General features: G+C 42.1%; 1 long non-coding RNA gene across 1 annotated transcript in view; it reads right to left on the bottom strand.

Annotated features, from left to right (window-relative positions):
- Positions 1-24,608, bottom strand: part of LOC137214344 (uncharacterized) — a 277,455-nt gene that overhangs the window by 4,082 nt on the left and 248,765 nt on the right. The window contains exon 2 of the long non-coding RNA XR_010938866.1: positions 22,074-22,287. This is a non-coding gene — a long non-coding RNA (uncharacterized lncRNA). The remainder of the gene's footprint in view (positions 1-22,073; positions 22,288-24,608) is intronic.

The raw sequence follows: 24,608 nt of genomic DNA, 5'->3' as shown, positions 1-24,608 counted from the left end.
AATTTATTTGTACTTATTTCAAAATTGATGGACACAGGGAAGCAGATTATAAACTGCTTGGTACTTAATTTGTATTCCAAGGTAATCAAGGCAGCACCCATTTGTAATTCCAAAGGTCCTTTTATCCCTGAATCTTAAAAGCACTTTTCCAAGCATACCAGGAATAAAAATAAGTTATAAAACTTCCATGAAAAAAATTAAGCATGCTCCATGATTTTGGAGCCCCACTTGAGTTTGTCCATTCACCTGCTTTGCAAATACACTCACCTATTTTTGTTACAATTCTTTTTCACAAAAGAAAGAACTTTCTGTGCCATGTAGAGCCACACAACAGAATGAAATGGCAAACCTCCAGCATCTTAAGAAAAGCCCAAGATGAATTAAACCACCTTCTCCATCCAGGTGATGATAATTAAATCAGATATCCCATAATAACATGTGATGATTAATAGATTATTTGATTACCAAGTATAAGTGTACCTGCATCAATACAATTGCCTAAAAGATCTAAATTAGAAATTGTGCAATAAAATATAACTGAAAGGTAGTAAGAATTGGTAGTTTTAATTGTAAGCGATGATTAATTGATCATTCAGATAGTATTGATCTACAATTATGTAATTCTTGGTAATCTGATTTGTCAAATTTGAGTCCAAATAACTGATAATCAGTGCTAGTAATGGTAGAACTGGAAGGGACGGAATGATGAAGGATGAAAGGCTAGAACCACGGACCCAAAGGCCTGAGCTCCTCTAATCCCCCTGCCTGGACCTCTGTGTATGCTCAAGTGGAGCGCCCTTTGTCCTCCCACTCATTTCTCTCCCTGCACAAGCTCCAAGAGCCGAAGCGCTGGGGGCTCAGGCAGACCTGGGGAGACGTCCAGCCTCCACCTCCCATTCCATGTTTATGTCCCCTTGCTGCAGTTTTCTCAAGCAAAATGGGGGTTAGAAAAGTGAGTATATCACAGGAAGAAGGGGAGAGCACTCACCCAGTTCAGCCTCTGGCAGTGCTGACTGTGTGCTGATTAGTGTTTTACCACCACTTTTCCTACTCTGGGCTCCTGGGGGAGGTATGGTTGATGCCCTCACCAGGTTCCAAGACACTAGCCTTACATTCTCCTCTGCACTGACTCCACTTAATAAGCTCCTCAGGGTGCAAATAGAGTCTTGCACTTTTTTTGTTCCCCCACAGAAGTATTGCTGTGTCCACAGCTGCAGAAGAATGACCAGATTCCTTCTATTCAATCTATAATGGCACTTTATGGACACAGATGGAGCCCAAGAAATTTGTGCTGGTTGAAGGGAAGTCGCAAGTGCTTATTTTCTTGAGCTCCAGAGACAGAGGAGTGCAGCCAGTGATTACAATGATTGGAGACAGAACCTGACACCTGGGGGAAGAGGGAGCCCCAAGGTGCCCAAGGGTGGGAGCAACAGGGAAGGGAAGGAGGGCAAGAGAGACCACATGGGAACTCTTATGCGAAGATATGGCAGGCTCTGAGGCCAGTGCGTCTAATTGCCGACGGGGTGGAGGAAACATGCCTGGCAGCCAAGCACTGGACAGAGGCCTCTGTCCAGGGAACACTGGTTCCCCTGTCAGCTTCTGAAGCAAGAAGTATTCCTGGTTTGCCCTGGAAGAGACAGGTGCTCTCATAGACCTCTTCCCAGGAGTGGGGTGTGGTTCTGGAGATCAGATCTTATGTTCCCTTCACCCAGGCCCCAGCTGGGGCTCTCTACCGCCTTTCCCTGTAACATGGTGAGGCCAAATACTCTGCCAGACACTAACCTTTTCCCAGCACTTTTGTGAAAAGAAAACCCAGATCCTAAAAGAACCTGGCCTGACTTGCTGGTGACACCAGAAGACATGGCCATGGAGCTCTGCCCACTTGGGGAGTGAGGGCAGCTCCGTCGCCTCTCTGGGAGGCCTGTCCCTGGACCCTCAGATCCTCCGTGGGTGGGGCTCTACAATTGCACTCACAACCTGAAGACTTTGCCCCACCCACTCCTGTTTGCAGGAATGTGACCCTGCATGTGCATGATATGTAACGGTATTGTTGAGGTGTTGTTTATAGCAATGAAAAAGTATCCCTAGACTTAATGCAGAATTGATTAGACTGGGGTACATTTATAAAGTGGCTTTAAAAGTTACATCATTGGGGCTTCCCTGGTGGTGCAGTGGTTAAGAATCTGCCTGCCAATGCAGGGGACACGGGTTCGAGCCCTGGTCTGGGAAGACCCCATATGCTGCAGAGCAACTAAGCCCGTGTGCCACAACTACTGAGCCTGCTCTCTAGAGCCTGCGAGCCACAACTACTGAGCCTGTGAGCCACAACTACTGAGGCCACGTGCCACAACTACTGAAGCCCGTGTACCTAGAGCCCATGCTCCACAACAAGGGAAGCCACCGCAATGAGAAGCCCACACACTGCAACGAAGAGTAGCCCCTGCTCACTGCAACTAGAGAAAGCCCGTGTGTAGCAACGAAGACCCAACGCAGCCAAAAGCAAAAGAAAAAATGAAAAAAAAAGTTACACAATTGATCTATGTTCAATGACATGGTAAATTATATTCAGTGTGTTAAGTGAAAAAAGCAGCGTATAAATCAGGATGTACGTAGCCAGGTTTTTGTTAAATGTGTGTGGGTGGGTATGTGTCTGTAAATGTCCATTTTTGTGAACCAAAAATGTCTAGCAAGGTGCACATCAAATGTTAGTTATCACCTTTGGATGGGGGAATTTTTTCATATTTTTATATTATATGTAATATATATAATCATATACTTATATATAATACATTGTATATTTTATATTATATTTATATATTTTAAACTTTCTCTTATTTTTTCTATATTATCTGATTTGTTTACATTGAGTTTTTATTACTATATTATTATTTTTATAAAAATATAAATAAATAAATCTAACTACCATTGGAAAGTGATAAGAGGTAAATTTCACTTGCCGTTTCAACTGCATGAGGACAAGAGGATAGGAAGGAATCCTATGGACAAAGAGGGAAGTGGCTGAGAAGTCTGGTTCAGCTTCTTCCCCTGCACTTCCAGGCCCCGCTCACCGCTCTGACTTACCTCCTCCTGCTCGTCCGCCCCTGTCCTTGGTGCTCCAGCTTTCCTGGGCACCTTGCTGTCCTCTAACATCCAAACTCACTCCAGCCTCAGGGCCTTTGCTCCAGCTGTCCCTCTGCCTGATACACTTCACTCCTCAGGTCTTCACACAGCTAGGCCCTTTTTGTCACATTATTCTCAGGTTAAATGCCACCACCACTTGAAGTCTTCCATCAGTACCCAGTTTAAACTGGTCTTCTCACCCTCCACACCCCTTGTCACACTCAGTCACTCCATCTTTTTTATTTCTTGGTTGTACTCATCACCATCTGAAATGACAATGCGTATTTCTTTGCCTTCGCATTTATAATCTATTTTGTTCACTACTGTGGGCAACTAATGGTGTCTGCGATGGCCAGATTAGGACATTTAAAATAACTGGACATTTAAAAATATGGACTCTGGCCTGCCCTCCTTCATGATCCAAAATAAAAGCAACACCACAATTTAATATCAGGAATTCCAGTGGTTCCTCAATTTTACCATATCTTCTCTGTTCACCATGGTGTTCCCACAACAATATATGGCTTGTCACACTATGTTCAGTGAATACATATTGAATGAATGAACAGGTAAAAATGAGTGCATGTCTCCTGAGCCTTGGAAAGGAAAGGGAAGGCAGAAGAGGGTTACCTCAGAGAGGAAAGGGTCTCAGACTACCGGGCAGGTAAAAATAATAACAGGTTTGTGGCAGTGAGAAGAAACACCCAGCCTCCAACAGAGTGGGAATCACCCCAAGGTGGACCCCTGGAATAGCCAGCTCAGAGAGCAACCGTCCCTGGCAATGGCCTGGCACCACCCACCCCAGGCACTAAAAGCCATTTTCTAAACCTGGGGAAATTTTAATTTATCAACATGTTAAGTAAAACTATTTTTAAACATGGAAGAGAAAAAATAATCCTTTCCCACTAGTACCACAACACTAGCACAGCACAGAATAATTTATTTTTTATGACTGAGTTATAAATTGTTGAAAATAAAAGTTTCAAATGGAAATGTTGACATAATAATTTTACCTATAGCAACATGAATAACCAAACATAACCATTATTTTTTTTTAATTTTTAAGATTTATTTATTTATTTATTTATGGCTGCGTTGGGTCTTTGTTGCTGCGCACAGACTTTCTTTAGTTGCAGTGAGCAGGGGCTACTCTTCCTTGCAGTGCGCAGGTTTCTCATTGCAGTGGCTTCTCTCGTTGCGGAGCACAGGCTCTAGGCACGTGGGCTCAGTAGATGTGGCTCGCGGGCTCTAGGGCGCAGGCTCAGTAGTTGTGGCACACAAGCTTAGTTGCTCCGCAGCATGTGGGATCTTCCCGGACCAGGGCTCGAACTCGTGTCCCCTGCATTGGCAGGCAGATTCTTAACCACTGTGCCACCAGGGAAGTCCCACCATTATTATTTTGTCTTCTATTAATGTTTGCTTTTTTGAAAGTTCAACTGGCTCAACGTGTTCATCTTTTAATGTGAGTTAAAAGGTAATTTGCATGAACACAAATAACACAGTATGAATTCAGCGTCATTATGAATTAATTAGCTATAACCCACCATAATGACTTGGGAAAATGCAACTGTGCTTTCCATCTCTTTTATTTATAGCTTATTCTTGCTATGTTATACCTTTCTGGATAATAAGTGCTGAACATGCATGCTTCTTAAAAATGTTAATTATCCAAGACAGGTTTGTGGTACCTTATCTAAAGGCGATATATTCTACTTCTTTGGCATCTTGGATTTATGTATTTGCAAATGTTGTAAAGTTAATCAGTCCAGTTTTCTTCCCTTCCACACCCCAGCAGGGCCCTTCTCCTCTTGTTTCTGTTAGTACTTGGTGGGTCTCTGTTTCTGATTCTGGTGAAGAAACATCTACAGCTTAGGCCATCCAACTCTCATTGCCTTGCCTGTGAGTGAGCATGGGACAATCAAGGTGAGCCAGGAAGGCCAAATCCAGCCCCAACCCTGCCAAATCTGGGGCAGGTCATGGGCTCTGGGTTTCTTTGGCCCAGAAAGTGTTGAAAAATGGAATTGTTGGCAAATATTTTAAAATTTGGAGATTTCACACACACACACAACCAGGTATCGCTATATCTTGATAAACCAGAAAGTTGAGAAGTATTAGCTGCATTCCTAAGTGGCAACCACAAGGAGCTGTGTGGAGGCCCCTCTTTAGACAGGCCTGAACTCTAGGGCTTCTGCATGGTCCCCACCAGTTCCTGTTGGCCTCCAGCAACAAAGGTTAAGTGCTGGTTGTCATTTGTCACCTTATACTGGACCTATTTGAAATGTTTGTGTTACCTGCCTGTCTCTTATAGCTGCAAGGGACATTTTATGAGAGGACGGGACTGCACCTCCATGGACCAGGGGGTGACCCCAGGCACTGTTAAGTCCAGGGAGGCAGGATTCTGGGGAGTAAACCAATCACCCACAGACAATTCACAAAAGGAAGAGCATTTCAGAGCATAGTAGGTGCTATTGAAAAATAAATAGGGAAATGGGAGGGAGAGCTGGTGGGAGTGAGGTCTGCTCACATTGGATGATCAGCAAGGGTTTCTCTGATGATGGCATGTAAGCAGAGACCAGATGAGGTGGTACAGGAAGAACTAGGGCAGGGATTCAGAGTATGTTCAAAGGGCTTGAGATGGGAATCATGTTGGCATATTATAGGCTTTACAAGAAGGCCAGGGTGGTGGGCTTTAGCGATCAAGCACAAAATGAGAACAGAAAAGTGGTCAGGCAGGGCATCATCAGCCTAAATTCCCCCAAGAGCAGAGCCTAAACAGACATTTGTGTGCAGGTCCTTGAGTTGAGAATAAGATCCCAGGGATCTAGAATGAGGGAGAAGGGAGTGAAATAAGGAAGGAAGAAAAATACAAAGATGCATTGAGTGGGTCCCTATTGTAGGGATAAGGAGCCTTATCAAATGTGCCTCAGAGCTGTCAACATAGAGGATAAAAGAGGAAAGCATTTATTCATTGGCTTGCATTCCCCATAGATCAAGTGTGGCCCCACAGGCAGTAACTTCTCGGAATATCTGGATTTAATATGCACAGCTGTCGAGCATATTCCTAGGTATCTAACATCTCAAGATTAGAGGAATCCTGGTGCACGAACAAGAGATACAGCTGGGTGAGGCATTGTTAGATTGTTTCCATGCAATGGTGGTCAGAGCCAGCATGAAACTCTGCTCTACATCAACTGCTGAAACAAGGGGTGGGGCTGAGAGGATGTGAAATGGTATCAAAAGAGGCCCACTATAGTAATAGCATGATGCAAACCCCCTGATCTTCCCTACAACAAATCCACCAACCTCCTTTTATTTGCACTCATACTCTGCTTTCTCTCCTGCTAATAAAGTTGATATATCTCTGTGCAGTCAAAGGGTCCCATTTCCTCTCACTTCCTCTTTCTGCCTCATCAGTTTCTCCCTCTACCTTTGGCCATACTACCCCCATGCATATATGCTCTAACATGTCATCTTTAAAAATAAAAAAAAGTTCAGGATAACCTAGAAAAAATGGATAAACTCCTAAAAACATACAACCTGTCAAGTCTGAATCATGAAGGAACAGAAAACCTGAACAGACCAATAATGAGTAAAGAGATTGAATACATAATCTAAAACCTCCCAACACAGAAATCCCTGGACAAGATGGTTTCACTGGAGAATTCTACCAAACACTTAAAGAATAATTAATGCCAATTCTTGTCAAACTCTTCCAAAAAACTGAAGAGGAAGGTACACTCTCAAACTCATCTTATGAGGCCAACATTACCCTGATACTAAGGCCAGATAAGCACACTTCAAGAAAAGAAAAATACAGACCATTATCCCTGATGAATATAGATGCAAAAATTCTCAACAAAATACTAGCAAACCAAATTAAACAGCACACTGAAAGGATCATCACCATGATCAAGTGGGATTTATCCCTGGGATGCAAAGATGGTTCAACACATAGAAATCAATAAACGTGATACCCTCATTAATAGAATGAAAAATAAAAATCATATGATCATCACAATAGAGGCAGAAAAGCCATTTGACAGAATTCAACATCATTTTATGATTAAAAACTCTCAGCAACCTATGTATAGAAGGAACATACCTCAGCATGATAAAGGCCATATATGACTTGCCCACAGTTAACATCCTACTCAACAGTGAAAGGTTGAAAACATTTTTTCTAAGATCAGGAACAAGATAAGGAAGCCCACTCTCACCACTCCTATTCAACACAGTACTGGAAGTCCTAGACAGAGCAAGAGAAAGAAAGAAAAGGCATCCAAATTGGAAAGGAAGATGTGAAATTTTCTCTGTTTGCAGATAATATGATCTTACATACAGAAATTTCTAAAGACTCCACCAAAAAATGTTAGAACTAATCAACAAATTCAGTAAAGATTCAGGATACAAAATCAACATACAAAAATCAGTTGTATCGCTATACACTAGCAATGAACTATCTGAAAGAGAAATAAAGAAAACAATTCCATTTACCATAGCATCAAAAACAATAAAATACTTAGGAATAAATTTAACCAAGGAAGTGAAAGATCTTTACATTGAAACATACAAGACTTTGATGAAAGAAATTGAAGAAGACACAAATAAATACAAAGATATCCAATGTTCATGGATCAGAAGTGTTAATATTGTTAAAATGTCCATAACTACCTAAAGCCATCTATAGATTCAATGCAATACCTATCAAAATTCCATTTTTTTCACAGAAATAGAAAAAATAATCCTAAAATTCATATGTAAGCACAGAATACTCCTAATAGCCAAAGAGTCCTGAATGTGTGTGTGGGGGAAGGTGGAGGCATTACACTTCCTGGTTTCAAACTATATTAAAAAGCTGTAATAATCAAAACAGTATGGTATTGTCAATCAATTGACTAATGGAACAGAGTCAAGTGCCCAGAAATAAACCAACAATATACTAATATTTCTAATATAACATATAAAAATATATATACTGTACTAATAAACCCACATATAAACTAATATTTCACAAGAGAGCCAAGAATTCTCAATGGGGAAAGGATAGTCTCTTCAAAAAATGGTATTGAGAAAACTGGATATTCACATAGAAAAGAATGAAATTGGACCCTTATCTTATACCACTCACAAAAATTAACTCAAAATGGATTAAAGACTTAAGTGTAAGACCTGAAATCCATAAAACTCTGAGAATAAAACATAAGAAAAAAGCTCCTTGATATTGATATTGGCAATGATATTTTAGATATGACACAAAAAGCAAAGGCAACAAAAACAAAAGCAAAATAGACAAGTGGAACCATATCAGACTAAAAGGGTTCTGCACAGGAAAGAAACACTCAGTAGAATGAAAAGGGATGGGAGAAGATATTCACAAAACATTTATCTAATAGGGGATTAATATCCAAAAATATATGGAATTCTTACAACTCAATAACACAGAACCCCAAATAATGGAATTAAAAAATGGGCAGAGGACCTAAACAGATATTTTCCAGTGAAGATATCCAAATGGCCAATAGGTACATGGAAAAGTCCTCAACATTATAATAATCAGAGAAGTGTAAATCAAAACCACAATGAAATATCACCTCATACATTTTAAGATGGCTATTATCAAAGAGACAAGGGATAACAAATATTAGCAAGGTTGTGCAGAAAAGGGAACCCTTGTATACTGTTGGTGGATGTGTAGAACCATTATGGAAAACAGTATGGAGGTTCCTCAAAATATGAAAAGAGAACTACCATAGGATCCAGCAACTCACTTTTGGGAATATAGCTTAAGGAAGCAAAATCAGTAAACTCAGAGATGTCTGCACTCCCATGTTCATTGCCAAGATTTGGAAACAACCTAAGTGTCTTGTCAATGGATGAATGGTTAAAGAAGATTTGTTATCTATACATATATATAAATATTATTTTATATTTACTTAATATTATTTAGCCATAAAAAAGAAGGAAATCCTGTCATTTGCAGCAACATGGATAAATGTGGAGGGCATTATGCTAAGTGAAATAAGCCAGACAGATAAATACTATATGGTATCATTTACATGTGCAATCTAAAAAATAAAATAAAAAAAAACTGAACTCAGAAACAGGGAGTAGAATGGTAGTTGCCGGGGGCTGGGGTGTGGGGGAAATGGGGAGCTGTTGGTCAAAGGGTACACACTTCCATTTATAAGCTGAATCAGTTCTGAGCTGAGGATCTAACATACATGTTGACTATAGTTAATAATCTGAATTGTATACTTGAAATTTGCTGAGAGAGTAGATCTTAAACATACTCACCAAAAGTATACATGTATCAAATTATCACAGTGTATACTTTAACTATATACAATTTTGTTTATCAATTATATCTCAATAAAGCTGTGGGGTTGGGGGGGACACAAACCTCCATTGAGTCCAATCTCTCTCTAGTAATGGCTGCTATTTCTCTACCACTTATTGAAAGAGGTGTCTACAGTCATTCCTTCTACTTCGTCCCACCCTTTCTAAAAGGACTTTGATCAAGGTCCCCCAGTGAGGTTCCCTGAACCAGAAAGAAATAATCATGAGTAAATAAAGCTGTCCAGAGTTCCATAGCTACTCCAACTACCACCACCACCATTCATAAACTCATGAGTGAGCCCGGCTGTCCATGCCCAAAGGGAGCAACTTTGATGAATGGGCATGGCTGGGAAGAATCAATAACTGTGTCAGTTATAATTTAGGTTGGCTCTCCCTCCATCTTTGAATAACTTCATATTTAATATAAATGGGAAATTAGCTGTTTTTAGAATTGAAAGCCACAGATGACACCAAACTTCAATCTGTCCCTGATCTCCCTGGCCTGGGCTGGGCAGCCCAATCTGCTCTTGACCCCACAGGGTGTGGAAGGTGCTTGTGGAGGTCTGTGGAGAGGCCACAGCCAGTGAAAATGGAGGTGAGGCTTGAGTGACAGGGTGGAGATTTGGGGCTTGGATAAGACAGCATCCTGGTAACCCACCCAGAGACAGTGTGGTATAAGGAAATTCTGTGAGGGGAGGGCAGTAAGATCAGGGACACTTAGAGCACCCTGCCTGCCATATCACAGACACCCAACCCACTGTGGACAGTTCCTTGCCATTGCCTGCTTCCTGCCCAGAAGATAAGCTCCTTGAAGGAAGACCCTCAACGTTGTCAACTTTGTCTTGTTCTCTGCTGTACGTATAGCAGCCTGGCATATAGCAGGTGTTACACAGGTATTTGTCTAATGAACAAGTGAAGGTGAGAACAACAAATTGGGAAGGGCCTCCCTTGGGAGCCTCTGGGGAGTCCACAGCTCTCTGTGCTCTGTGCCTCTGTCGGTTCCCCCTCAGAATGCAAAGCCCTCAGGCCTGGGACAGTCTTATCCTTCTCTAATTCCCAAATCTCAGTGCTGGGCCTGGCCCAGAGCTGGAATATGAATGAATAAATGAATGATCAATGGGTAGAAGTTTCAGAGGTAAAGATTCTGACTTACCAGAAAGACAAATACCATGATATCACTTACATGTGGAATCTAAAATATGACACAAATGAGAGACTTCCCTGGCAGTCCAGTGGTTGAGACTCCACGCTTCCACTGCAGGGGACACGGGTTCAATCCCTGGTCGGGGAACTAAGATCCTGCATGTCATGCTGCGTGGCCAAATAAATAAATAAATAAATAAAATAAAATAAAATATGACATAAATGAGCTTATATATGAAACAGAAACAGACTCACAGACATAGAAAATGAACTTGTGGTTGCCAAGGAGGAGGGGGCAGGGGAGGGTTGCATTAGGAGTTTGGGATTAGCAGATGCAAACTATTATATATAGGATGGATAAACAACAAAGTCCTACTGTATAGCACAGGGAACTATATTCAGTATCCTGTAATAAACTATAATGGAAAAGAAAAAAAAGAAAAAGACAACCTAATAAATGAGCAAATGATATGAAAAAGAAGATTCTGACTTACCATTATTCATTATTTTAAGACTATCCTGAGCTCCTGTTTGTTCCAAGTCATCACCTGGACTGGGGGCCCACGTCAGTGAGAAGCCCGCAGTCAAACAGGAGAGGCTACAGCGACCCTGGTTTCTATTGACTGCTTCATGCACCTGCTTTCAGAGGGCTCCCGGCCTCCTGCCTCAGTCTCACTGCTGAGGCCAAGCAGGTCCCTGTGCTGCTTCTCCAGGGCCTGCGGTTATACCACAGCCAGTTTTCTTCCTGGCTTCTTGCCCTCTGACCAACTCTGCTCTTTGTCAAGACCTCTGAGTTTCAGCTCCGCACCCTGCTGTTATGTGGTTACTGCTGCCCCACACCCACCAAAACCTTCTAGACACTCTCTTCCATTGAGATGTGTCACTGGTCAGTCATTCATGCCTTCACTCTGGAGGTTGGGTGGGGCAGCTGAGGTCAAGATTGGGAGAACAGAGATAAAGTGAAAGGGGAAAAGAGGACAAGGAAGGGGAAAGAATGGGCCAGCAGGCATACCAACTAGTAGGGAAGTATTTTTCAAACTGTGAGTGATGACCCATCATTAGGTAATAAGATCAATTCTGTGGGGATCAACCACCATTTTAAAAAATAAAATAGAAGAGAATAGTAAATAAAATATGAATGCATCACTTGTAGCAATGGTAACTATTGTTTCATAAATACTTTCAGTTTTAGTTATACATGCACACAAACATACTGGGTCTCAATGTAAAAAGTAGTTTAAGGTCAATAACTTTGGAAAACCCAGTCCAAGTGGCTCAAGGGTTGTCTGCAGTCTCCTCTACCTTGCCGAGGCTCTCAGCTGCCCACCTGAGGAAAGCAGACCAAGTGAAACTGATGTAATGTGATCCCTTAAAAGTCAGGCATATACAATGGAATATTAGCCATAAAAAGAAATGAAACTGAGCTATTTGTAGTGAAGTGGATGGACCTAGAGTCTGTCATACAGAGTGAAGTAAGTCAGAAAGAGAAAAACAAATACTGTATGCTGACACACACACACACACACACACACACACTCACACACACACACACACACACACACACACACACACACACACACACATATATATGGGAAGAAAATGGTTCTGACGAACCTAGGGGCAGGACAGGAATAAAGACATAGACATAGAGAATGGACTTGAGGACGTGGGGTGGGGAGGGGGAAGCTGGGGCGAAGTGAGGGAGTGGCATCAACATATACACACTACCGAATGTAAAATAGATAGCTAGTGGGAAGCAGCAGCATAGCACGGGGAGATCAGGTCAGTGCTTTGCGATGACCTAGAGGGGTGGGATAGGAAGCATGGGAGGGAGGCTCAAGAGGGAGGGGATAGGGGGATATATGTATGCATATGGCTGATTCACTTTGTTGTACAACAGAAACTAACACAGTATTGTGAAGAAATTATAATCCAATAAAGATCTATTAAAAAAAAAGAAAAGAAAAGTCAGGCAGAGCAGAGGAGAGACCCCTATGTGAATATCGTCAGCAGCAAATGCCAGAATGGCAAAGGCCACTCATTCTCAGCCAAGAAAAGGCAGCCATTCAGGTCTCTTGGAGCAGCTGCCAGCGGAATCTGCCCAGTGTGATAGAAAAGAGCCCACGTGTGTGGAGCACTACTGGATGCCAGGCACTGTGCATCCCTACCTCTCAGTAAGTTGTGCTCCAAGGGGGTACGTCCATGTGTGTGTTGCTCATCACGAATGCCTCAGGGCCCAGCACGTAGTAGCTGGTCCAACCATATGAGTTGAGTGTTTCTGGTCCTCATGACAACCCTACATGGGAGATATTGTTATCTTTGCTCACCAAGCCTGGGCTCTCTTCACCATGACACAGCTCTCACTACATCAGAAGTGGGAGAGGTATGAGCCCTGGTCCTGCTTACAGGAAATAACATTTATAGAAGAAATGACAGGTGAAGGATACTGGGGACATAGCTCTGGGTTGGTTTTTCTCCCAAACATCAACTTCATGAGGACAGTCACAGTGTCTGGCTTGTCTCCTGCTGAATCCCTAGCTTCTTTTTTTAATTTTTTAAAATTTTTATTTTTTTGGCCATGCTGCAGCATGTGGGATCTTAGTTCCCTGACCAGCGATCGAACCCATGCCCCTTGCAGTGGAAGCACAGGGTCTTAACCACTGGACCACCAGGGAAGTCCCTGAATCCGTAGCTTCTAAGACAGTGCCTGGCACATAGTAACTCAATGAGAATCCATTGGATGGATGCATGCATGCATGGATGAACAGAGACCTATGTTGCAGGCCTAGATCTGCCAATAGCTCATCAGGCAGGTCACATCCCAACTACTGGCCTCAATCCCACACCTGTGGCCTGAAGGCCCAAGTCAGACTGTGCATTCTTGGAGCCGGCTCCTCTCAAGTAGGTTTAACAGCGTCCCTAGGTGCCACTGGGGACTCCAGGGTAATACTATTGGACTGGTTCCTTTCTTCCCTCCATTCCCACCCCCCAGCCCTGGGAAAAAAAAACTGCCCAGACTGCACACTTGTGCCCCTGGGTAGCTCAGTCAGGCATCTCTAGGTATTCAGGTAAATTATGAGTATGTCTGACGTCATGCTGGGTCGTAGCTGCAGCTTTGAATCAACATTTAAAAACAAAGCAAAATACAAAGTCTGAATTGCTTTGGAAAACCTATACTGAGTCCTTCCATTGCAGGCGAAAAGCATAATGGTTAAATGTACAAGCCCTGTAGCCAAACTTCCTGGGTTCATCTCCCTACTGGCAGCAAGACAAGGCCTTCAACACTCTGAGCTTCTGCTTCTCCTCCCTATAATGGGAGCAACACCCACCTCTCCAGGTTGCTACGAGAAGCTTCACCTGAAGGAGTGTCATCACCGGGGCACAGTGATCTACCTGGAACAAGGACTCAACATGAGTCCTTGAGTCTAAGGAGAGGCCAGTAAAAACTGTCCCAGTGGTAGGGGTCCTCAAGTTCAAGCTCAGCACCATCCCACCAAGGATAGGCAGGGGCATCCTTCTCCTGGGTTCACAGTGTCCTGGAGCTTTGTGAAGGGAGTGGGGTATCACATAAGAAAATAATCTGGGACAGATGGAGTCCTGGGACAGGTGTGGGTATCACCCTTGCCGGGTGACCAAAGGGCAAGGTGCTGGATACTGACAACATGAAGTAGTTATCTCTATGCAGTACTGACTTCCAAACCAGAGAACACACACAGAAAATTTGGTGCAGTCTCAGGGCAAGTTCTCAGCTGGGTGGTCTGTGGAGAAATCAGCTGCCTTGCCATTCTCAGGAACTCACATGAGGTCTCTTGCAGATCTGTACCAGATCAGAGAGCCTGGCATTTCCTAGTAAGTGTCCTTCTTAGACAATTTGTGCAGAAGCCTTAACACTCCACTCTCTCCAGTAATACCCCTCCTCTCTCATTATCCATTGTCTTTTTTGTCTTAGGAGAACTTTTCTTCCTCTCTGCTTTCCTGAGAGATACTTTAGTCCTTCTTTCTACCATTGCTTCAAATCCTATTCTCCTTTTTTCTTTCACAATGAACATTAATGCCTCGTTATCCCTTGAGCCTAATTATTAGCAATGGGAAAGCAAAGGTAGCTTACTTACTATATCCTCCCAGGGAGTGGGAGAACATTTTATATTGCAAACACCTAGTCCAACAAAGAAAGGGAAGAAAATGACACTTGTATGGCATGCACTATTTGTCAAGCACTGGCTGAGAGCTACACTTACATTAACTCATTTACCTGTTTAACAGCTCCTTGAAGTAGTTACTATGATTACTCCTAGGAAACAAGGTACAGAGAGGTTAAATGACTTTTCCAAGATCATGGTCAGTAACCAGGCTGAAAGGCAAACCCAGACAGCTTCCTGGGACTAGAATCCTCTCCGATTCATCCTGCTACTGCCTTTCAAACCAAACAAAACATGTTTCTATGTTAAAACATCACAAACATTCACAACATACTGTTTCTGTGGTCTGCAGTGAATGAGTGCCTTCAAGGACAGTGACTGTGATTCATTCGTTCCCTCATCCACAGACTTTGGCTAGATTCTGTCACAGAGCAGAAACTCAGGAAGTGTTGGCTGAGTAAAGAAAGGAATGAGTAGCTATCCAGACTCTTGGTAGTGATGCCACAGTGTCTGCTTTAAGCTAAGACAGAGAATGCACATGACTCCACATACATCTAAGTGAGCCTCAGAGAGCGCAGCCTCACCCAAGAAGCTGTCTTATGAAGAAGAAGCAGGGCTGAGAGTATGTCATCTTTAACAGTTTTGAAGACAGCAAAGACTAAGTCCTCAAGACTCCCCTCCTGGGGCAAGGGTGATCCGCTGCATCTGATTGAAAACAGGGCTGCCAGTATCCCTGGGCCTAACTGTCCCTAGTTCTAGGAGATCCTTTCAAGCTCTGAGCCCCAGATCTCCAACTTACAAAGGTGCCTTTTGTAATTGAGGGAAACTTTACAAATCCTTTCACCAAAGCTGCCAGCATTCTTTTATTCAAACTCCACTGGTAGAGAAATCTTGACTTAATTCTACAGCATGTGGAACAAGAATAGAGTAAGAATAAAGTCAGTTTTTCACTGAGGCAAAGTCGTACATTGGTTTCTTGGTTTCAAACCTGAATGGACAATAGACTATTCTCAGGAGATTTTTTTTAAAGTCTAGGAACTACTTTGAGTAATGACAAGGGACTGAAATAGTCACATGAGCCCTCCCACAGGAAACAACAACAAAACTTGATAAAATAATTTAAACAAAACAATATTTAAAGTATGGGAAAGAATCCAAAAGAAGACAGAACTATATTCACTAAAATTTATCTGCAATGTATAGTTTTCATTTAAAACTTAAAAGACATTGGAGAGGGCTTCCCTCTGGTGGCGCAGTGGTTGAGAGTCCGCCTGCTGATGCAGGGGACACGGGTTCGTGCCCCGGTCCGGGAAGATCCCACATGCCGCCGAGCAGCTGGGCCCGTGAGCCATGGCCGCTGAGCCTGTGCATCCGGAGCCTGTGCTCCGCAGCGGGAGAGGCCACAACAGTGAGAGGCCCGCGTACCGGAAAAAAAAAAAAAAAAAAAGACATTGGAGAAAAAAAAAGGAAGAAAAAGCAGGAAATAGAAACTGATCCGGTGAGATAAGATGATAATTAGCTTGACTGTAGTGATCATTTCACTATGTATATGTATATTAAACATCATGTTGTACACCTTAGAGATAAACAATTTTTATTTTAAAACAAAGAAAAAAGAAAGTGACTTCGTGTGAACTCAGATGTTTGACTCAGCAGATAAAGACTTCAAAGCAGCTATTATACATCTAAGGAAATAGTTTAAAATATATTAAAAAAATTAAAGAGAAATATGGAATAAATGAACAGAAAATTAATCTTAACATATAAATTGAGACAATAAAAAAGGAAATTCTAGAGCTAAAAAACATGATAACTAAAATTAAAAATCCACTGAATAAGGCTTAATAGCAAAATTTAAATGAGAGAAAGTAATCAGTAAACTTGAAGCTAGATCAATAGAAGTTACTCAATCTGAGGTATATAGAAAAAAAGATTGAAGAAAATGAAAAGAACCTCAGAGATGTGTGAGACAATAGCAGTTTGTGGTCCAACATATATGTTATTTGAATCCTAGAATGGTAAGACTAAAATAAATAAAGAAAGAAAATATTTAAAAAAATAATGGCCCCCAAAATTCTTAATTTTGGTTGAAAGTATTAACATACAGTTCCAAGAACTCAATGAACCCCAAATATAATAGAACTAAAAAAAACTCTCCTAGACATAGCGTATTCAAAGCTATGAAAGCCAAAGAAAGAAAATCTTGAAGGCAGTCAGCAAAACTGATAGGTAACATACTGGGGAAAAACAGTAAGAATAATATCTCATTTCTTATCATAAACAATGGAAGCCAAAGGAAATAGGAACAACATAACTCAAGTACAAAAAGGAGAAAAGAACTGCCAACCAAGGATATTACATCCAGAGGAAAATATTCTTCAAAAGTGAAGGTAAAATAAAGACATTTTTGGAAAACAAAAACTGTGATAAATTGTCACCCACAGACCTGCACTATAAGAAATACTAAAGAAAGTTCCTTAAGCTGAAGAAATAGATATTCTGGAAATAGTAGGTATGTAAGTAAATATAAAAGACCATATTTAATATTTTCTCCTTTTAAAAATATATTTTAAAAATAAACTATGTTAGGGCTTCTCTGGTGGCGCAGTGGTTGAGAGTTCGCCTGCTGATACAGGGGACGCGGGTTCGTGCCCCGGTCCGGGAGGATCCCACATGCCGCGGAGCGGCTAGGCCCGTGAGCCATGGCCGCTGAGCCTGCGTGTCCGGAGCCTGTGCTCCGCAACGGGAGAGGCCACAACAGTGAGAGGTCCACGTACCGCAAAAAAAAAAAAAAAAAAAGGTAATGAGTGCTGGACAGGCAGTGACAACAGACGTGTCCACCCTGCAGACACTGGGCTTAAAGATGGTAGTGAGGGAGGTGGGTAGGGGAGTGTAAGGTCCTGAGCGAGATGAAGCTCCAGCAGGGCAGGACTCACCGCACAATCTAGCTCAAGCCCTCCTGGCCTTCCAAGCAGTGGTCACCTCCAGATGGAGGTTTATGAGTGAATGTGTATACAAGAGTACACACACACACACACACCCACCCACACACACACACACACACACCCCTTCTCTGTGTTTTCCTTTTTTTCACAATGGATATACAAATTATTTCTGTATAAATATTTTCTTTAAAAAGCACAAATATTTAAGACAAAAACATTTAGGGGTTGGACTTTTTTTCTTAGAGTAACATAGTGCAAAAATACTTATCTTTAAAATACTTATCTTTATCAGAAATGTATACGCCACTGGTGTTCTTGCCACTTGTGAAACATTTAGCAAGTATTTTTTTTTGCATTTCTTTTTTTAAAATTTATTTTATTGAAGTATAGTTGATTCACAATGTTGTGTTAATTTCTGCTGTACAGCAAAGTGATTCAGTTATATATACATTCTTTTTCATATTTTTTCCATTTTAGTTTATCATAGGATATTAAATACAGTTCCCTGTGCTATACAGTAGGACCTTGTTTTTTTATCCATTCTGTATATAATAGTTTGCATCTGCTAATCCCCAAATCCCAATCCTTCCCTCCCCCAATCCTCCTCCTCCTTGGCAACCACAACTCTGTTCTCTATGTCTGTTTGTTTCTGTTTTGTAGATAAGTTCATTTGTGTCATACATATGGTATTGGTCTTTCTCTTTCTGACTTACTTCACTTAGTATGAGAATCTCTATGTCCATCCATGTTGCTGCAAATGACATTATTTCATTCTTTTTTATGGCTGAGTAGTATTCCATTGTATATATGTACCACATCATCTTTATCCACTCATCTGTTGATGGACATTTAGGTTGTTTCCATCTCTTCGCTATTGTGAATAGTGCTGCTATGAACATAGGGGTGCATGTATCTTTTTGAATTATATTGATAGTTCTGTCTGGATATATAACCAGGAGTGGGATTGCTGGATCATATGGAAACTCTATTTTAGTTTTTTGAGGAACCGTTCATACTGTTTCCCATAGTGGCTATACCAATTTACATTCCCACCAACAGTGTAGGAGGGTTCCCTTTTCTCCACACCCTCTCCAGCATTTATTTGTGGATTTTTTAATGATGACTATTCCGACCAGTGTAAGGTGATACCTCATGGTAGTTTTGATTTGCATTTCTCTAATGATTAGTGATGTTGAGCATCTTTTCATATGCTTGTTGGCCATCTGTATGTCTTCGTTGGAGAAAGAAGGTCTATTTAGGCCTTCCATTTAGCAAGTCTTTTAGCCTTAAAAATGGGAATAATACCTGATTTAGTGAACTTATAAATTGTGGTGGGAAACCTTACCATAATGCGGAGCACTGGAGATAGTACACGTAGACAGGTTTTCTATATTGAAGAATGTTTTACAAATGGGAAAAAATGTTATTTGTATTTCAATTCTGGAAGCCACAGGAAAGTAACTTGTGCTTTGTCCCTCCTATTCAAGATGGGTATGTCCTCACCCTTCTGAGTCACAGCCTCACCTCACCAAAGGGGGAAAACTTTACCTGTGATATCTCTAGGCTTTAACTACTAAACAAATAGAAATAATACGTGTAGCTTGGAACTAAACTGAGGGACAGAGGCAATTAAAAATAAATCAGGAGTCTTGGAAAAAGTCATTTGCAGAAACAGTTGTATCCACAGTTTGAAATATTGAGGAAATACATTAAAGCAAAAATTAATTTAATAAACATTCAACCTCATTTTTTTTTTTTTTTTTTTTTTTTTGCAGTACGCGGGCCTCTCACTGCTGCGGCCTCTCCCGTTGCGGAGCACAGGCTCCGGACACACAGGCTCAGCGGCCATGGCTCACGGGCCCAGCAACTCCGTGGCATGTGGGATCTTCCCAGACTGGGGCACAAACCCGTGTCCCCTGCATCGGCAGGCGGACTCTCAACCACTGCGCCACCAGGGAAGCCCCCCTCATTCTTTTTAAAATATAGAATTCTATAAAATACTTCATTAGGCAAAGTCTCAGTGGGGAAACGTGGACTGTTTTTTAAGAAGAACTTTATAAATTAGAGAGACGGAAGAATAAAGGAAGGGGAGGGGGAAAGAACATGGCCCTTTTCTGAGTGTGCAGCCTTAAGAACAGGGCAGTGCAGCTCAAGTGTGAGGAGAGGAAGGAAGTGTTCTTTGCACCCACACTTACCCCTATTCATTTATAGTCCAGTCCATCATGCTAGAACCACACAAAGCCAGTCAGACAATGCCAGTCTCTGTCTGCCCGGAGAGTCCAGACACATAGACACAAATGTGATTCAAGAACACAGTAATGGCCTAAACTCTGCCTTCTCCCATCCTGTGCTTCAACATTTGCTCTGGGCCGCTGAGCAGAAGTGCCACTGAAGAGGGTGGTTATCTGGTCTCTCCCCAAGTGATCCCAGAGCCTAGCATTGTGCTGGGAGATTGGCTGACCCTTCAAGACACCTGCCAGTTGATGCAGTGAGCATTTGACAGGTGTCAACCCAGAATTCTTTTTCTGTCCACTTGCTAACACTGCAGCTAGTGACCGCACCCACAATTCCAGATTGAGCCTTGAGTGGCTTAAAGAAATACAGACATTTCACTCCCCAGTCCTGGTCGTTAGTTCAGAGGTAGCATGTGAACTAGGCCTATTAATCAAAACAAATCTCAGGGCTCTTCTGGAATGTAGAGACAGAAACATTCTCACCATCAGGACTGGGTGGTGTACAGGCAAGAAACCCAGCATCATGGGAACCACTGAGGTGGCACTAACTCAGGGACAAAGCCAACAGAGAAGGGCCCAGAGAGAACTTCAGGGAAATACAGTGTCCTGATCATGCCATTCCTGAAGCCATGCTTTCCTTGAATTCCAGAAAGTTATTCCAGGAGGAAAAAAATCCTGTCTGTTTTATAGGCTGGTTGGAATTTTGCTGTTGTTTGATGTTTTCGTGTTAAGAGTTTTGACATTGAGGCAGGTCAGAGAACGGGAAAGACAAGAGACAAAGGAAAAAGGAAAGGAGGGGGAAGTTAAGAGAAAGAAGAAAGGAGCAAAGAGAAAACAAAAAAAAAAGAGACAGAAGAATAAGAGAATCATAGAGCAATTTGGGGCTATATGGGCTGGTGTGCCCATTTCTCTCATTTAACGGATGAGAAAACTGAGGCTGCAAAACTTTAAGTCACTCTCTCTGGGCAACACCACCAGTGTACACCAGCATGAGAACCCAAGGGTCCTGGCACTGAGCCACTGTCTTCCTCCGCCAAGTCACAAATATAGAAAAGCAGCTTTTGGAACTAAAGTATTTCTTGCTCATTACAGAAAATTTGGGGGTATGTATATAAGTAGAAAGAAAAAAACGCCATAATTTTACCATCCAGTACAACCACTATTAACATTTTACCAATTTTCCTGTCCATTTTTTTCTATATTTCAGGATAATTTTTAGTTATAAACACTTTTTTATGTAATTTTATTCCCCAATTTTTTTCTCTTAACATAAGCATTCCCCTATCTGTATATTCTTCAGAAACATTTTTATGATACCATGTTTAATCAAGTAGATATATCCTAATTTACTTAATCATTTTCCTACTATTGTGTGTACTGTTTGTTCCTAATTTTTCAACATTTATTTTCAAAAAACTCCAAGGAAACCTTCCTTGCATAATACTTATCTTATTTAAAATTGTTTACTTAGAATATAGTCCCAGAAGTGAAATTTTAGGGTCAAAGGGTAGGAACTAGAGTTGCCAAATTTAGCAGCTAAAAATGTAGGATGTTCATTTAAATCTTAATTTCATATTATTTGTCATTATCTGAAATTCAGATTTATCTGGGAGTCCTACATTTTATCTGGCAACCCTTGTAGGAATATTTTGAAGGTTTCCATATATATTTCCAATGCCCTTTCTTCTCTAACACGTTTCCTCAGGTTGGAAAAGAAGAGGAATGAGAGAATAATATCTAACATTTTGTAACCCAGCAGGACACTATTGGGCCCTTCATAGGACAGATCCCTCCCCCCACATCATCTGCCTACCTCTAGTTTGTAGAACAGCTGTAGTCTCCCAGGCTTCCCCTGAGTCACAAAAGCCTGGCTCAAGAATTAATGATTGAAAGAATGTGAACATGTAGTTATAACTGAGCAGGATCCTATGGGGCCTTCTTGGGACAGACCCCTCCCCCATATCCCCTACTTTAGCCCCTCTCTTAAGTAAGTACCTAGATAATAGTATCTGATGCTTATTTCCTGAGTTTTCAGATGCTAAAAACCAACCACCAAATGGGAGAAATTAACTACTAGCCCCTAAGGATTCATCACCATCAACCAGTCAGAGAATTGGGCATGAGCTGATCACTTACCCTGGGACACGCCTCCTCACCTGGCCTTTAAAAATGCTTTGTGTTGGGCTTCCCTGGTGGCGCAGTGGTTGAGAGTCTGCCTGCCGATGCAGGGGACACGGGTTCGTGCCGCAGTCCGGGAAGATCTCACATGCCACGGAGCGGCTGGGCCCGTGAGCCATGGCCGCTGGGCCTGCGCGTCCAGAGCCTGTGCTCCGCAACGGGAGAGGCCACAACAGTGAGAGGCCCGCGTACCTAAAAAAAAAAAAAAGCTTTGTGAAACCCTTTGGGTAGTTCGGGGGTTTTGGGAGGATGAGTCCTTCCCCCTACCCCTGTTCTCCTTGCTCAGCCCTGCAATAAACTCCGACATTTCAGTTTGTTTGGCCTCACTGTGAGACAAAAATAGCAGCTGTGAAACCGTGCAACTCAGATTGGGACTTGAACCCACAGTCTTTTAATTGAGATCACACACCTGGTCTCAGGACTTAATGAAGCTCAGATTCTTTATTTTTTTTTTAACATCTTTATTGGAGTATAATTGCTTTACAATGGTGTGTTAGTTTCTACTGTATAACAAAGTGAATCAGTTATATGTATACATATATCCTCATATCCCCTCCCTCTTGTGCCTCCCCCCCACCCTCTGTATCCCACCCCTCTAGGTGGTCACAAAGCACCGAAGCTCAGATTCTTGATGTGTCATTGCTGAAAGAATTCAGTGAGAGAAAAAGTGGTAGGTAAGAAGTGGATTTATTTAGAGAGCAGCACACTCCACAGATAGAGTGTAGGCCATCTCAGAAGGTGAGAGACCCTAAAATATGGGGTGGTTAGTTTTTATGGACTGGGTAGTTTCATAGGCTAATGAATGGGAAGATTATTCCAACTATTTCATGGGGGAAGGGGCAGGGATTTCCAGGAATTGGGCCACTGCCAACTTTTGGCCTTTTATGGTTAGCCTTAGAACTGTCATAGTGCTGGTGGGTGTGTCATTTAGCATGCTAATATATTACATTGAGCATATTATGAGGCTCAAGGTCGACTGGAAGTCAAAATCTTCCACCATCTTGGACCTAGTTGGTTCTAACCAGTTTTTGTCATGTCCTATGGCTATGTCTTTCTTTTAAATCTTGTGCCCTGCCCCCTTCCCTCCTGTTTCATTCCCCCTTCAGAGATTTTACTCCCATATTCTTTTTTTTTTTTTTTTTTTTTTTTTGTGGTACGCGGGCCTCTCACTGTCGTGGCCTCTCCCGTTGCGGAGCACAGGCTCCGGACGCGCAGGCTCAGCGGCCATGGCTCACGGGCCCAGCCGCTCCACGGCATGTGGGATCTTCCCGGACCAGGGCACGAATCCGTGTCCCCTGCAATGGCAGGTGGATTCTCAACCACTGCGCCACCAGGGAAGCCCAACTCCCATATTCTTATGGGAAACAGAGGTGTGATGGTCTGTCTTCTGTAACTGCTTCAGGCTGAGTAGGGCATCAACACTGCCTGTCAGGGAGTAAAAATCTCTGGATACCTGTACTAGGGACCCCAGGGGCAGGACAGCTCCTTGTTTTAAGGTGGTATGGGCTGGAGTCCTCGCATAACCATCATCTTGATGTGGAATTGTTGTAACAGATTCCATAGCCTTTGTATGAATCTCCTTGATCATCACTTTTGGTAGCAGCATCAGAGTACAAAAATTTCTATAAACGACAAAAGCCTTAAAAGATATGGTTAAACATCTGATTACACTTAACTTAACATACGAAATAATCCTAGTTAAATATTTCTCTTTGAGATACCTCAGGGACCCTCTAAAGTATCCCAAAGTTAGCTGGAAATCAAAAGAACTTTAATTAAAATTTGTTATTTGGGAAGTTTGTCAAAAGGTTTTAAAGCACTTGGTCAAATAAGATCACCTATTTCAGTTGGGCCAGGAGAACTGTAACAATTCAAACAGTGAATCAGCCAGATGGCAGTCACAGAATCTTTAGCTCCTCCCTGAAATACACAGATAACAGTGTCTGACGCACATTCCTGAGATGTTTTACAGACACTAAAACCCCCACCAAATGGAAGAAGTTAACTACTTGTTGACCAAGAGTGCATAGTCCTCAAACCAGCTGGAGGCTGAGGATTGGTAATGTTAACCCCGTGACACTTCCCCGTTACCTCACCATCAACCAATTGTGCATGAGCGGATCACATACCCTGCGACTCCCCTCCCTCAGCTGGCCTTTAAAAATGCTTCCCGACACCCATACGGGAGCTCAGGTCTTTAGAGCCTGAGCTACCTCCTTCTCCTTGCTCGGCCCTGCACTAAACCTTCCTCTGCTCCAAACTCTGATGTTTTGGCTTGTTTGGCCTCACTGTGCATCCAGCACACAAACTTGGATTTGACAACAATTTTATTTTGAGCCATGTGCTGTTTACACACTTTTTAAGCTTCATGCTGACCTCGAAGTTAAGGAATACTTTTTAGATAAGAATGCTGAGGTAGGTAATGTTAAGTAAAATGTCCAAGACTGCTCAGCTAGAATGTGGGGAACTGGAATTTAGCCCAGGCAGCCGAGTGCTACATGGCCCCAGGGGCT

This window comes from Pseudorca crassidens, chromosome 20 (genome assembly GCF_039906515.1).
Source record: "Pseudorca crassidens isolate mPseCra1 chromosome 20, mPseCra1.hap1, whole genome shotgun sequence".
In the NCBI taxonomy this organism is placed as follows: Eukaryota; Metazoa; Chordata; class Mammalia; order Artiodactyla; family Delphinidae; genus Pseudorca; species Pseudorca crassidens.
Note: the sequence above shows the minus strand (reverse complement) of the source record. Positions and strands in the feature narration are given on the sequence as shown.